Raw genomic sequence first — 17257 nt, forward strand, 5'->3', positions numbered from 1 at the left:
TGCCTCGAATAGATAATGAAAGTAGTTCTAGCAAATAATTTAAACATCCTCAAGTACTTGACCAAAACAAAGAATACTGAGATCACAACGACTTGTAGACAAGAAAATTATCGAATAGTATATAACACTCAAGAACGAAAGGCACAGGCTCAAAAGCTTACATAATAAGGGTTATATAAGTCTACACTAGCCTTATTTGGGAATTTAAATCATGTGAACTCCCCAATTGAACATCATATTAATATGGCCATGTGCAAAAAGATTTACCAAGTTAAATCACAAAATTATGGTTAACACAAAGATAATGTAAAGAATTAATGTCATGCTCACAATTCCTTGAAAGTTAATGGCAAATAAAATTCAATCTCATCATAGAATTGGGAAGTGACCACCGCAAACAATTAGAAACAAAACCCTAAATGAAAACAAAACTAAAATTTTTTTATTTTTTTTTAATTGCTCTAGAGGATCGGTCCTCAAAGGAGAGGACCGGACCTCCAGAGAGCATGGCTCTAGGAAGTGCACAGAAGGACCGGTCCTCAATGAGAGAGGACCGGACCTCCAGAGGCGAAGCTCCATTCCAGCTACAGAGAGGACCGGTCCTCACATTTGAGGACCGGACCTCCAGAGAGGTCATCTTCTTCCAGCAGTGTAGAGGACCGGACCTCCAAAGAGAGGACCGAACCTCTGGGCCAAAATTTTGAAATTTTTTTTTTTTTTTTTCTAACACCCTAGAAATCTAAGAACAAAAACGAAAGAACTTGCCTTTCCCCCCAAACTTAAATGACACATTACCCTCAATGTGAAACCAAAGAACTCAATCACCCACAACTTAAAACAAACATTGTCCTCAATGTTGAAAACAAAGAAAACTAATTCATGCAAAGTCAATTAAAGAGAGAGAGAGGGTGTGAGAACTTCCCGGGTTTGTGTAGGTGTCTGGATGAGCAAATCATATGTCGAAGTGGGAGAGGATGGACAATGTAACGAATGCTTGGGTTGCCTCCCAAGAAGCGCTAAGTTTAAAGTCTTCAGCCAGACGCAGTTCTTTAGATGATTAAACAATAGATAGGGGCGGTGCATGCACGTGCATGCTCTCTTTTCCAAGCTCAAAAGATTCATAGTATGGCTTCAAGCGATGTCCGTTCACTTTGAATATGTTTCCCGTCTTGTCATTTTGAATCTCAACTGCACCATGAGGGAAAACATTAGTAACAACAAATGGACCGTACCATCTAGAACGTAACTTACCTGGGAATAGCCGAAGGCGTGAATTGAAGAGCAAGACTTTTTGCCCAATCTCAAAGTTCTTCCTTTGAATGGATTTGTCATGAAATGCCTTAGTCCTTTCCTTGTAAATCCATGCACTCTCATAGGCATCATTCCTCATCTCATCTAACTCATTCAATTGGAGTCGCCTTGCATCTCCAGCCTCTTTCATATCGAAATTGAATTTCTTGATTGCCCAAAATGCTCTATGTTCAAGTTCAACCGGAAGGTGACATGCTTTACCATAAACCAAACGAAAAGGAGACATACCAATGGGGGTTTTGTAGGCTGTCCTATATGCCCATAATGCATCATTAAGTCGCAAGCTCCAATCCTTCCTCGTAGGACTCACAGTTTTCTCCAAGATTTGCTTGATTTCTCGGTTACTAATCTCAACTTGTCCACTTGTTTGGGGATGATAAGGTGTTGAGACCCTATGTGTAATTCCATACCGCTTTAAAAGTGCCTCAAATGACCTATTACAAAAGTGACTGCCTCCATCGCTGATAATGGCTCTTGGTGTTCCAAACCTAGAAAAGATGTTGTCCTTCACAAAGCTCAAAACAACTTTTGAATCATTAGTCCGGGTAGGAATTGCTTCCACCCATTTAGAGACATAGTCAACAACAAGGAGAATGTAAATAAAGCCATAAGAGGAAGGGAATGGTCCCATAAAATCTATGCCCCACACATCAAATATTTCAACAATAAGGATAGGCGTTAAAGGCATTTGATTCCTAGAGCTAATGTTACCAGTTCTTTGACATCTATCACATGTGGAACAATAAGTATATGCATCTTTGAACAAGCTAGGCCAATAAAAACCACATTGTAATACTTTAATGGCTGTTTTCTTAGGACCAAAATGTCCACCACATGCAGATGAATGACAAAAGGTAAGTATAGAATTAAATTCAGATTCGGACACACACCTTCTAACAATCTGATCTGGACAATATTTCCATAAGTATGGATCATCCCAAACATAATACTTACTTGTTTTGACAAGCTTATCCTTTTGAGGTCGAGTGAGATCCTCCGGAATCAGTTTTGAAGCCTTATAATTGATAATGTCAGCATACCAAGGGTCCTTGGCATCGAGGGTAAAGAGTTGCTCATCGGGGAAACTTTCACGTAGAGGAAGCATGTCCTCTTCTTCATTGGATCCGTGCACCAGCCTACTCAAATGGTCAGCCACCACGTTTTCACTCCCTTTCTTGTCTCTAATCACCAAATCGAATTCTTGAAGCAAGAGAGTCCACCGAATCAGTCGCGGCTTGGCGTCCTTCTTGTGGAGGAGGTACCTAAGTGCTGCATGATCAGAGAATACAATTACTTTAGTGCCAATAAGATATGATCTAAATTTCTCTAAAGTAAAAATAACAGCAAGCAACTCCTTTTCTGTAGTTGAATAATTCAACTGAGCATCATTCAAAGTCCGGGAGGCATAATAGATGGCATGTGGTACATTGTGCACCCTTTGTCCAAGCACGGCCCCCACTGCATAATCTGAGGCATCACACATCAACTCAAAGGGAACATTCCAATCTGGCGGCTGCATGATAGGGGCAGATGTCAAAAGCTCCTTAAGCTTGTCAAATGCAGCCAAGCACTCTTCATTAAACTCGAATTCCACATCTTTGCCAAGCAATCGACATAGGGGCCTTGATATCTTTGAAAAATCCTTAATGAAACGCCTATAGAACCCTGCATGTCCTAGGAGTGACCTAATTTCCTTCACGGTTTTGGAGGGCTGCAAGCTTCTCACAATGTCGATTTTTGCCTTGTCCACTTCAATTCCCCTACAAGAGATAATGTGACCTAATACAATACCCTGCTGTACCATGAAGTGGCACTTCTCCCAGTTGAGCACTAAATTGCATTCCTGACACCTTTTTAACACTAAAGAGAGGTTGTGAAGACAAATATCAAATGAATCACCAAAAACAGAAAAATCATCCATAAATACCTCTATTATCTCCTCCACCATATCAGAAAAAATTGACATCATGCAACGTTGAAAAGTGGCAGGTGCGTTACATAAACCAAAAGGCATACGCCTATAAGCAAACGTACCAAATGGACAGGTAAAGGTGGTCTTTTCTTGATCTTCCGGAGCAATGGCAATTTGATTGTATCCAGAGTATTCATCCAAAAAACAATAATGACTATGACCTGCAAGACGCTCAAGCATTTGATCAATAAATGGTAACGGAAAGTGATCCTTACGTGTCGTGGTATTGAGCTTTCTATAGTCTATGCATACTCTCCAACCCGTTTGAATTCTTTGATGCACCAACTCATTGTTTTCATTCTTCGCAACGGTAATTCCGGATTTCTTAGGAACAACTTGGACGGGACTTACCCACTTGCTATCCGAAATGGGGTATATAATTCCCACGTCCAAAAGCTTCAAAACTTCCTTCTTAACGACTTCTTTCATCACCGGATTCAGCCTCCTTTGGGCTTCCCTTGTAGGTTTCGATTCTCCCTCTAAAAGGATCCTATGCATGCACTTTGTAGGGCTTATTCCTTTGATGTCTGCAATGGTCCAACCTAAGGCAGTCTTGTGCTCCCTTAGAACTCGAATTAGTTTGTCTTCTTCGGATGTGCTCAAATTTGAAGCAATGATCACAGGTAGCGTCGTTTCGTCACCTAAATATGCATATTTCAAGTTCTCCGGAAGGGGTTTTAGCTCAACCTGTGGTGCCTTCACAATAGAGGAAACAAGCTTATTAGTAGATAACGAAAGAGGCTCAAAAATAGAGTTAGACTTACCTCTTTGGGGAGGCAAGGCCTCAAGCATGTTCACAGCTTCAAGCTAGTACAGCTGTGTTTCCCTCTTTGTTCACAGTTTTAGGGCTTTGGATGAGTGCCCTTTCCAATGGAGTCTCTCCTTGTGATACATTAAACGTTTTTTGTACCATCTGCTCAAGTACATCTATGGAAAAACAAGCATAATCGTCATTAGGATATTTTAAAGCATCAAATACCTTAAATTCCACGGTTTCCTCATCGAATACCATTGTGAGAGTGCCTTCATACACATCAATTTTTGTCCTTGCTGTTCTCATGAATGGACGTCCTAGAATCAATGGAAGGTCTTTTCCAGGAATAGGAACTTCCTCCATCTCGAGCACTAAAAAGTCGGCTGGAAAAATTAGCTCATTCACCTTGACCAAAACATCTTCCAACACTCCCTTAGGATACTTGATTGATCGATCAGCCAATTGTATGCTCACGGAAGTCTTCTTAAGCTCCCCTAAATTTAAGGATTCAAAAACAGAAAAAGGCATCAAATTAATTGAAGCACCTAAGTCTAATAAAGCATGTTCAAACCTTTGATTTCCAATGAGACAAGGTATAGTAAAACTCCCTGGATCCTTTAGTTTAGGAGGCAATTTACGCAATAGCACAGCTGAAACTTCTTCACTCAAGGCCACGGTTTCATGCTCCTTGAACTTCCTTTTATTTGTATAAAGATCTTTGAGGAATTTTCCATAGCTCGGAATTTGCTGGATTGCATCGAGCAAGGGAATGTTCACTTGCACTTTTCGGAAAGTCTCTAGGATATCCTTTGAAACTTGCTCCTTCTTTGAATTCAAAAACCTACGAGGAAATAATCGAATGATCCAAAAGAGAACTTACCTTAGAGTTGTCACTTGGAACCGTAAGCTTGGGAGAGGGGGCAGCCACAGTTTTGGTTGAATTTCTCTCTTTACTGTCATCCTTTCCCACCTCCTTTCCACTTCGAAGAGTAATCGCCTTTACAGTTTCATAGCCTCGATTAGGATTTGGAATTACTTGGCTTGGAAGCTGTCCTGGCTCTCTTTGACTCAAGGAGGCTGCAATTTGTCCAACTTGGTTTTCAAGGCTCTTGATTGCTGTAGACATTTGTGCATGTGTTTGCCTTGTTTCCTGCATAAAACCTTGAGTGCTTAATGCCAAAGAATTAACTAACTCTTCTAAAGACTTACCTTGCCTAGGAGGTGGTGGTGGTGCAATTTGTTGAGGAACAAACTGATTTTGTTGAACCGGTGTTGTTTGCACGTTTTGGTTGTTCTTCCATCCAAAGTTAGGGTGTTGCCGCCATCCCGGATTATAGGTGTTAGAAAATGGATCATTTCTTGGCTTTTGTTGCTGCATATAGTGTGCTTGAGCCATCTCTTCTCCATCACCATACAAACTTGGACAAGACTCCGTAGGATGTCCGGGATTAGCACACACAGTACACACAGCACACACTTGTGCTTGAGGGATTAACTGCTTAACAAGGTTAGTCAAATTAGCTATTTGAGGACCAATATCACTAACACTTACCTCATAAACACCTGCTTTCTTTGGGGGAGCTCTCCGGTAATTAAACTGTTGAGAGTTTGCTGCAATGTTCTCAAACATCTCCTTAGCTTGAGTAGCACTCTTATTCATCAAGCCTCCTCCACTAGTAGCATCAACCATCATCCTCTCTAAATCGAGTAATCCCTCATAAAAGTATTGCATAAGTAGCCAATCTTCAATTTGGTGATGAGGGCACGAAGCTAGGAGTCTCTGAAACCGATCCCAATACTCATGAAATGATTCTCCATCTAGTTGCTGCACTCCCATGATCTCCTTCCTAATACGGTTTGTCTTTTGAGCTGGAAAGAACTTTGCAAGGAATTTGGAAGCCAATTCTGTCCATGTAGTGATAGATGCACTAGGTAAAGAATAAAGCCACTCCTTGGCTTGTTCCTTGAGTGAGAATGGAAACAAACGCAATCGGATTGCCTCATCACTAATCCCTCCATTGTGCATAGTCGCGCACACGGCAAAGAAATCCTTGATGTGTATGTGAGGATCATCCCCAGGCTTGCCATAGAATTGCGGCAAAAGGTGAATGGTGCCACTCTTGATCTCAAAGGTGGTCGTAGTGGCTGGATACGCAATGCAAGACGGCTGGTCCAATGCTCTAGGAACCGTGAAATCCTTCAAAGGTCGGGTGAGGTTGTTAAGTGCCAACTCGTCTCCCATCTTGATTGGAAGTGTAGCTTGCGTATTTTTATCTCGGCGGAGATAACGAAGTGTGTTCTCTAGTTCAGGGTCGTATGGTATAAGCTTGGAACCTTGCGAACGACGACCCAGCATATACCTGAAATTGAAAACAAAACTTAATTAGATAAACAATCCCCGGCAACGGCGCCAAAAACTTGTTGGTAATTTTTAACAACAATATTAAAACCTTGCAAGTGCACAAATCAAATGATAGTATAGTAAGCAAGCAAGGGTCATTCCCACAGAGATTGTAATCTAAAGAGATGTTTATCAATGTCACACAAAGAAAACTAGAACACAATTAAACACGAAAATAAAGATTGAAATCACAAGGACTTCCACACACACGCCAACACCAAAAGGGTTTTGATTTAATTTTGTAAATAAAACAAAACAAGGAAAAGAAAACAAAACAGAATTTAAATTAGAGTTTCAGAGAAATTGGTTTAAAATCAATCAAGAACAATAGCTAGGACTCACTATCCACCTCCAAACAATCAATCAATCCATAAACAACAATAGATAATCAATTTCTAGCAAGCATATGATGACGACACTCACAACAAGATCATGGCATTTGACTCTAGTTGTATGATTCTCTCTTAAGTGTATGTAAGGTGTATGGCATTTACATCAATACGTGTATTCTTAATTGAAATCCAGTATGGCATCTACTCAAATTAACAATCAAAAATCCATTAAGATCAAAGAGAATATGAGTGTCACAAAAACCCTAAAACATGGCATTTGTTATTAGGAATTCAAGAATCGATTTCTCATAATTAGTTCTTAACCCAATTATTCGTTGCAAACAAAAACACATTCAATATGGCAATTGACCTATGTTCTACAACAATTTAATTCCGATACATGCTTCAAAGTTAGCTACTCAAAGAATCAAAATATCAGAATTCACATAATATAGAGAAACCGAAATCATCACGCTTGTAGAAACTGAAAAATCCATTCAAACTTGTTTATAGAATTGAAATCATGTTTAGGGCTTCAAGATTAAGCCCTAACTAACAAGAAATTAGTTACTCATGTTCTTGGATGAACTCAAAAATAAATACATAAGAACTGAAAATTCAAAGAAGAAAGGAAAAGAAAGAACTCGCTAGCAGCTTTCTCCTCTTGCCGTTGATCTCCTTAGGACATGATTCCCCTTGTATGGGGCCTTGGCTGGCTTTTTATATGACTTACATCAAAGTCCTAAACCCTAAAATTGACTGAAAAGTCGTCCAAGAAGTCTTAGTAAACAAGGAATCCAAATAGGAAAGTAAAGATCACAATTCCTAACTCCACAGGGAAATACAGCTCAGCCCAATTGTCACACGATTTGGGGATCTTCGGCCTTCTAGAAAAATCAGTAAAAATATATTTTAGAAAGATAAATGTCTTATCTTTCCAACCATATATGGCACGTAACTTGGAAAATTCGGGAAGGCTTCCGTTTCTTCATATTCACGTAACATGTACGAAACTGTCCTGTCTGCACATGGGCTAACTTTACTTGTAAAACTGTACCAATTAGCTCGGTAATAAATTCTAGAAAAATCACAGATTGAACTTCAAGGTGTTAGCTTTCATTTCCAATTGGCCTTGCGCTAAAATTCCTCCAAAAAGTTGATTTTCCCTTAAAAACCTTCTATGAGCACAGAAAAGCTGAAAATCAGAAAAGTGAAGTAATAAGCCCTTTTTAAATCTAATTCTTCTACAAAACCTAAGTAAAAAAAGTACATAAATGAGTATATTTATGGACTTATCAACCAGTTATACGATTAAAACTCATATTATTCATTTATAAGATATCAATTATAAATATAATACTGATATAATATATTATAAATATATCATTTATTGTGTTTTTAACCATCCGGGAAGGAAAAATATATCGCATTTAAAAAAGAAACTGATGTAAAAAATGATATAGATATAAGTTCAAAACTGATATGTAAACCAATGAGAATAAATATCACGCTTTCCAATATCAAATTTTAGGGGCCTTAGATATCGGTAAATTACTGATATGTATGAGCTTTTTTGTAGTAGTGGCACGTGTCAAAACACGATTGGATTGCAAAAATCCAGGGTGTTACATCGAGTACCTATCTTTGAGACCAATTATTTGGAGTTTTAACCGTCCATTTGAGTGATCTTTGTATGGTTGTAAAGAGATGATGTAGAGTTTTAAAACGAGTATAAGTTTGGTGATTTTCGTGGAGGTTTGATAGGGTAAAATGCGAGCCAAAGTATAGAAGAAAAACTAGAATTTCTGGAAGTTACAGGCTGAAGGAGCAGGATGATGAATAGTGACTGTTCACCTTCCCCACTCACACCACCTGTGTGTGGTAGCGCATACGACTCCTGTTGCCGGGGAAAGGTCTCTCTCATTCTATTTTTATTCCGAGTCCGTTGGTGGCCTCTGTTTTGCGATTTGAGGCTTCCAAATTAGCAAGTGCACTATATACACTAAAGTTAGAGAGTGAGCGACTTTTTAATGATTATTTAATTGTGGTTTTTGTTATTTCTTGTAGGGGATTAGGCTCGGAAAACGACCTGGAGACACAAGACTATTTCTAGTGGCAGAGTGAAAGTTTGTATTAGGTGATTTATCTATCTAATTAACTTGATTAAAATTGCAGTTAGTAATCGGACCCCAAATTTTTGTTTATGTGATGACTAAGGGACTAATCAAAAAGACTTAAATCTGAAGTTTTAGATTGACACTTGCAAAACAAAATACAAGTTTTGTAACCAACACAAATCAAACACACCAAAAGATCATGTGACAACCTATACGTTTAGATGACCCATCACAGTAGGCATATCAGTGTTATCCACAACTACAATGGTGTGTGATTAACTAGATTGTTTTAGATGACATATAACAATACCAAACATAGATATTCAAAGCAGATTTGTGTTTAAAACTTGAGTAAGATATTGAACATAACACCACAAAATGAAGATGAAGGCACACATGATGTTCACCCAGAAAAATCACAAAAGGTAAAAACTGGGGGTCTTTTTCAGCTGACCGGGCAATCCACTATATAGAATGTTCAATACAAAGGGAGCATACAACACACAAGCTCAATCACTAAGTCCTAAACTAAGTGGCACCTTCTTACCCCTTCATATTTGAATATGATAGTGTTTATAAATTTGTGAAAAACTTTATAACACACTCAAACACATTCAGATTTTAGAGGATGAAAAACAAGTCAAGAAAATTATTTTAGTTTATCAAATTCAAAACCATTTTCTTACTTGAAAAACAATGAGCACACACCCAATTAACCCCAGCACTCATGCAACCAGTATGCCCAAAGATAATGTGCATGCCCTCTGCAAAACCATGATTTAGAAAACAATCTTCATAAGAAAAATGATTTTTCCTCATAGGTATAACAAAAACACACTCTCTCTAGAAATGTACAAGACATAAAATCAGAAATAAAAGAGGTGAAGAGAAGTGTGTGTGTCATACCCAATGTTTTGATCAAAACCAATTTCACCAACTCTTGCACACGTGGAGGATTCCACTTGGTTTGAGCTAAAAAACAAAATGATAGCAAATGGAATATCCAAGAATAGAATCATAGGTTGGTTGTTGATAAGAATGATGATGTGGAGAAAAGATAACATTGGGCAGCAAGAATTTCAGCTGTGAGAGTGTCTCCAGCTATGTGCGTGAGTGTGTGAACAGGATGATGAATAATGCATGTGAGATGTATTAAAAACATGTGAGTGAGAACATATGCATGTCACATGACTTATTAAAAAGAATCTGGGCTTACAGATATGGCATTGTATGACTGGTCCAACTTTAACACAATTTAACACATGTAATGGGCTGAAAAAGAAATGGGCTTTAAAAGCTAATTCATGAAATGAGCTCTTGAAGTATCTACAATTAAAAGTGATAAAAAAAGCATTGCAGTGCACGTGTGAAAAAAATTTTCCTTATGATCAGTAAGTGACTAGTCAAATAGACACAAAACTTCATGAAGTGCATTATACCTTAGAGCCTTTTGCATTGCAACTTCATTCTTGATTTCTTCAACACAAGTGTTCTTAACCTTAATTCTAGCCTAGAGTTGTGAGTGAATAATTAAAACATAAATACATTGATTTTGACAAGGAATAACCAATTCAGAATCCTAAGAACTAACAATCTCCCCTTTTGGCTTTCCTTGACAAAACAACAACTTATTCACCTCAAAAGACTTTCAACACTCATCCCAACACTTTGGTATAAGTTTCCGAAAAGTGTACCTGCAAGAAGAAGCACTAGCACAACATAAAACATGATAGCACAACAACCAATGCAGTTTAAACAACAAATTCTCCCCCTTTTTGTTATGGGAAAACAAAAGAGTACAAAAGAAATAAGGGTGAAGTTCAATAATACATAAAGTTGGAAAACATGCGAGAAAAATCAATGGCAACATGGTCAAAAAGAAACTAAAGTAAATGTCATATCTTCCCTATAATTTGAACTTCCCCTAAATGCTAACTCCTCCTAAATTGTGACTCTCCCTTTGTGTCATGGAAAGGCAAAAGGAAACAAGTGAGTAACATGCATAAAATCTTTCCAAAGGATGCAACAAAATATGCAACAAGCAAGCCAAAGAGAGTAATGAGGCAACAAAATGTTTTCAAAGAAACATAGGCAGCCATGATATCAAGTTAATACAACCCAAGTCAAAGCAACAAATCAGCTAAATGATCAAAAGAGAAGGAGAGAAAATTAGATAATACAGACTAAAAGCCAAAATGAATTGAACAACAGTTTCGAAAGTCTAAAAGACCACTCCCCCTTAATAAGAACTCCCCCTAAAAAATAAGATTCCTTTTTTGTCCAAGTTCCAGATGGTGCGCGATACAAGAAGGAATAGAAGACCTTGCAAAAGGAAGGCTCATTGACAGACAATAAACCCTTTTTTCAGACATAGGAGAGAGTGAGAAACTCAAAAAAAAAAAAAGGGTAAAAGGGAACACGTGACCTGGCAGGCGTTGGGCAGACAAATATCCTCAGATTAACAAAATACTTGTTCTACCCTTAATGAAACCGAGTCAACCAAAATTACTCTTGTATGACCAGTTACTGAAGCAGTCAAAACATACAAAATTTTGACAGAAGGCTTAGAGACACTCACATTTTCAATTCACCCATATTTAGCCAAGTAAAGCACATATAAGATGATTTTCTGGAGAGTATTTACAAAAAATGCACTTTAGTTTATATAAAAAAAAAAACAAATTTCAAAGAAACAATTGACACATATAGAGAACTTAGGAATTAAATATTTTACTTCCAAACACTTGTGCTTCATTGTTTTATTAATATTTAGAACTAAAACTTGACAATTTAATTGAAACCAAAGGACACTAAACGCATGAAATTTTCATGAAAGGATTTGAAACATTTCTATCCTACTCCAACTGATATGAAAAAGGGAAACTTGCAAGATTTTACTATCAAACGAGCACATTTGGGATATAGGGAGGTCATGGTAAGCAAACAAGACTCTTCAAAGGAGAAAACAACGACAAGGAAAGTCAAAACCAATGTTGAGCAAGTTTATTCAATAAAGTGAGTGCACAAGCTGACCAGTCAAGTTAATTTCTGATTTGATATCAAAACTTAAGCATACATTTTTTTTTAGCATACTCCTAGATTCAGTGCAATGTTTTGGTCCAATTTTGCGACTCTTTATCCTAGAACTCCATAAGGACTCCTTAGCACTCCCTCTAGGGATGTGACTTCTTTGGTCACGCTTCTTGAAATTTGATTTTAGAACATTTTGTTCGTGACTTCATTGGCCACCTTTTTTAAAAAAAAAATTCTAAGTTTAAAAAATGACACAAATGAAGAATTAACCCAAAAGATCAAAGCTCATACTCAATCAAATTATCTTTGAAAGTTACCTAACAATTTTAACTTAACTTGTTAAAATTTCTAAGAAAAAGAGACCTCAAGGCTTACATTTGACAAGAAGAAGGGATTATGCTCACTGACATATTAAAATTTATGTGGAAAGATCCCTTTTTGAAATCAAGTAGAGTGTGAGTGTAGTGTTGAGATTCTCCAATTATTATGTAAAATGCAAACCTAGACATAAAATAAAATTGACATTTAAGTACAAATATTGGAAGATAAATCAATCATTGGGTACACTAGAAATATGAACCACTCATTTACCACACACATAAGACTTTTCACCACCATCGAAAGTGACACTACCACTATCATAGGGTGCTAGTGAAGTGAATACTTCCTTAACACCTGTCATTTTTCTTTTTGTGGTTGAAAATGCAATCATGGGTACAAGACATTTGGTGGTATTTTTCTCAACCCATTTTTTCTTTGAACTTGACTTTTGTTTGGGTATTGGGGTGACAAGCATGTCAATCTTGGTTACCTTTTGAGTAGGTGGTTCACTTGATCTTGAAGTGAAATGTTTCTCTCAACCCGAATTGGTTTCTTCCCTCTAAGTTGATTACAATTTGGTCTAATGTGACACTTGATATTACTTGGTTTCCAAATTGAGGTGAGGCCATTATTTGGTATGACACTTGTTGTAGCTTAATTGAACTTAGAGTGGGATGCAACTAGACGAATATCTATGAAACCTAGACCTTTCTTGTCACCATGGTTAGATTTTGACTTGACAAAATTGGTCTTTGTGTAAGACAAACTAGGACTATTTTCACTAAAACCCAAACCGGTCTTGTCCTCATGATATTTTCTCATCCCAAGCATCCTATCAATTTTTTCAACTCCAAAAGTGAGCTCAACAATGCTCTCATTTGCAGCTTTCGCTTATTTTTTAAGTTTTCATTCGAAAATTTGAAGAAAATGTTGCTCTCCTTGAGCACTTTGACTTGACTTTCTAGATCTTGTTTCAAGATAGCCAATCCCTCTAATTCACTCTCTAATGACTCAATATTCTCACTAAATTTCAATTTAGCATTCTTAAGTTTCAAATTTTCTTGCTTTATGCTAAGGGTTTCGGTGAAAAGTAAGTCATACTTTTCACACAGTGCAATGTAAGACTCGTCATTTAGAACAAATTCTGAGTCAGACACACCTTCAACATGATCAATCTCCTTGATTGATGCAACAAATGTAACTTCATCATCCTCATTGTCTAATGAAGACTCACAACTATTTGAGTGTTCACTCTCACTATTACTCCAAGTGATCTTCATAGCTTTATTCTTGCCTGAGGAGTAATTCTTTCTATTATTCGCACATTCAACCGCCATGTGACCTACTCCACCACAAGTATAGCATTTCACATCTCTCTTGGAAGTTCTACCTTCTCTAAAGTTAGGTTTCCTCTCTTGTTTTCTCTCAAATGAATTCTCTCCATGAGGCTTGAACTTGTAGTCCTTGGAGTTGTTACCACTAGTCCTAGATTCTCTTCCTTTTTTCCTAAGAATTCGCCTAAACTTTTTGACAAATAAGTCAACCTCATCATCGGACATTGATGATTCTTCAGCCATTTTTTCATTAACCTCTTTTACACTATGCAAGGAAATATCCTTAGATTTCTTGTTGTCTATCTCATCCATTTCGAGCTCCATCTCAAAAGTCTTGAGTTTTCCAACCAATTTTCCAATTTAAGTTCATCTATGTTTTGGACTTCTTGAATTGCATATATGTTTCTTAGATTGAAACCTTTTTGGTAAGGATCTTTTGGACAATTGTAGACTCATCATAAGGTTTCCCTAAGAACATGACTTTATTTGTAAGGGCTTCCAACCTTTCATAGAACTCTGAAAAGAACTCGAACTCTTTCATCCTAATTTCTTCAAATTTGGCATGAACCATTTGAAGCTTAAATGACCTAACTTGTTTGTCCCCTTCATGAACAACCCTGAGCTTGTTCCAAGCTTGCCTAGCCGTAACACAATGTTGTATGTGTGCAAATTGTGAGGAAGATAGTGCAGTGACAATAGCATTTCTAGCCTTCTTGTTGGAGCTAGAGGCCGTGACTTCGGCTACAGACCATTCGGACCTAAGCTTAGGTGTTTCAATCCCATCAATAGTTCGAGTGGGAGGAATCTACTTAATAGTGAGATACTCATAAACCAATTCATTATATACATCTAAAAAAATTTCAAATTTCTCTCTCCAAGCAAAATAGTTGTTGCCATCAAAGAAAGGAGGGGAGTTATAAGACCCTGCAACTTGATCTCTTTTCATCTAGACTCACCTAAAAACAAACGACACCCTAGGATCTCTCTCTTTACTTTTAGAGTAGCGCTTTGATACCAATTGAAAGTTTGTATTAGGTGATTTATCTACCTAATTAACTTGATTAAAACCAAAGTCAGTAATCAAACCCCAAATTTTTGTTTACGTGATGATTCAAGGACTAATCAAACAGACTTAAATCTGAATAACTAGATTGACACTTGCAAAACAAAATACAAATTTTGTAGCCAAAACAAATCAAACACGCCAAAGGATCATGTGACAACCTATACACACAGATGACCTATCACAGTAGGCATCTCAGTGTTATCCACAACTACAGTGGTGTGTGATTAACTAGATTGTTTCATATGACATATAACAATACCAAACATAGATATTCAAAGCAGATTTGTGTTTAAAACTTGAGTAAGTCATTGAACATAACACCACAAAATGAAGATGAAGGCACACAAGATGTTCACCCAGAAAAACCACAAAGGGTAAAAACTGGGGGTCTTTTTCAGCTGACCGGGCAATCCACTATATAGGAGGTTCAATACGAAGGGAGCATACAGCACACAAGCTCAATCACTAAGTCCTAAACTAAGTTGCAGCTTCTTACCCCTTCATATTTGAATATGATAGTGTTTATAAATTTGTGAAAAACTTTATAACACACTCAAACACATTCAGATTTTAGAAGATGAAAAACAAGTCAAGAACATTATTTTAGTTTATCAAATTCAAAACCATTTTCTTACCTGAAAAACAATGAGCATACACCCAATTAACCCCAGCACTCACGCAACCAGTATGCCCAAAGATAATGTGCATGCCCTCTGCAAAACCCAGATTTAGAAAACAATCTTCATAAGAAAAATGATTTTGTGGAGAAAAGATATCATTGGGCAGCAAGAATTTCAGCTGTGAGAGTGTCTCCAGCTGTGTGCGTGAGTGTGTGAAGAGGATGATGAATAGTTGTGAGATCTATTCAAAACATGTGAGTGAGAACATGTGCATGTCACATGACTTATTAAAAGGAAGCTGGGCTTGCAGATATGGCATTGTATGACTGGTCCAACTTCAACACAATTTAACACATGTAAAAGGCTGAAAAAGAAATGGGCTTTAAAAGCCAATTTACGAAATGGGCTCATAAAGTATCTACAATTAATTAAGTGATAAAAATGCATGTGCAATGCATGTATGAAGAAAATTGTCCTTATGATCAGTGATTGACTAGTCAAATAGACACAAAACTTCATGAAGTGCATTATACCTTAGAGCCTTTTGCATTGCAACTTCATTCTTGATTTCTTCAACACAAGTGTTCTTAACCTTAATTCTAGCCTAAAGCTTGTGAGTGAATAATTAAAACATAAATACATTGATTTTGACAAGGAATAGCCAATTCAGAATCCTAAGAACTAACACAGAGTAAGGTCGTAAATCAAGTAGGGGGTCTTAGGGAACCTTTATAGTGAAGTGATTTGACTTTATTTAAGTTTGTGCAATACACATTGTGTTTGATGAAATTTTTTGTTTTTCCATGATTGTGTAACTTGTTTGATTATGTGTGTTTAATTTTATGTAGTAGCCTTACTTGAATATGCACGATATTAGGGATCAGTGATTGTCAATTAATCTATGATTATATTATTACTATTTATTTTTATAATATATGATTATCATGTTCATACATCATTAAGAGGGATTGATAGTTTTGGTATTTGATATGATTTGGAATTGGTCAGGGACTATGTGTTTAAAAAGATGATACAAATGTGTGGATTTATGCAAATAGTCTTTTGTGTAGTTGAGTCTAACTGTTGTAAGGGGCCAGCATCGAAGGAGTCCATTGTGCACAATGGCTATACCGATTGGCGACCAACTGTTAGAACAATATGATTATCAAAAGAGGGAAATGAGATGAATATTAGTATTAGTTCATATAAAAGAGCACTCAGGCCACAATGGTAAAATGCATGGTGTGGGACGTGCAGGCCTGTTTGTTCTATTATATGAATTAACTCGAATAGAGGTGGAGTCACCATTGCATTCATGCATTATCATTTAATTTATTATTTGATAACATGTTGTGTGTCACTTAGTTTACTTTGGTTAATTATCTATGAAGGTCTTTGTCCCTACTGAGCCATGGTTGAGCTCATCCCTCATAGACTTTGCAGGTTTTGAGACAAGAAGTTATACGAAACCGATCGAGAGTAGTTAAGGTGATTAGGCGTGAACCGAGTCTAAGTTGGTTTTGATTTTGAGACTAAGAGTGTGTAAACATAAGTGTAATTTATTTTACAAATTAAGCTTGAATCAAGTTTTGTTCTATAATGGAATTAAGAATTTTTCTAGTTATTTATTTTCTTTAGTCACATTCTGATTATAGGAGCTTATTTCCTTAATTAGAGTGTGAATCACTACTTAATCTGTGATTTACTCTTCATCTCGGATTGGGGCGTGACTGAATAACACTTTGACTTTACAAATACAATAGCAATTAGATTCGAACACTGAAAGTCTTGGAATGCCCAGGCATAGAAAAGAACCCTAGCTGAATTGAGTCATTAGCTAACAATTATTTGTTCTCTTTTATTTTGATTTTACTTTATTTTTATTTTTATTTTTATTCTTTTTATTTTCGTCCAAGTACAACCATTGATATGTTCATTAATTCACATCCTTTTATATCGCTCTTACTTAGTTTTTGTGAGTTCATTTGAATAAAAA

The 17257-nt window shown here is 36.9% G+C and overlaps 1 pseudogene; it reads right to left on the reverse strand.

Annotated features, from left to right (window-relative positions):
• Positions 1–2018: 2018 nt before the first annotated feature.
• On the reverse strand, positions 2019–6279 carry LOC147283279 (uncharacterized; annotated as a pseudogene).
• Positions 6280–17257: the final 10978 nt, after the last annotated feature.

Source organism: Dryas octopetala, chromosome 5 (assembly GCF_963921425.1).
Source record: "Dryas octopetala chromosome 5, drDryOcto1.1, whole genome shotgun sequence".
In the NCBI taxonomy this organism is placed as follows: Eukaryota; Viridiplantae; Streptophyta; class Magnoliopsida; order Rosales; family Rosaceae; genus Dryas; species Dryas octopetala.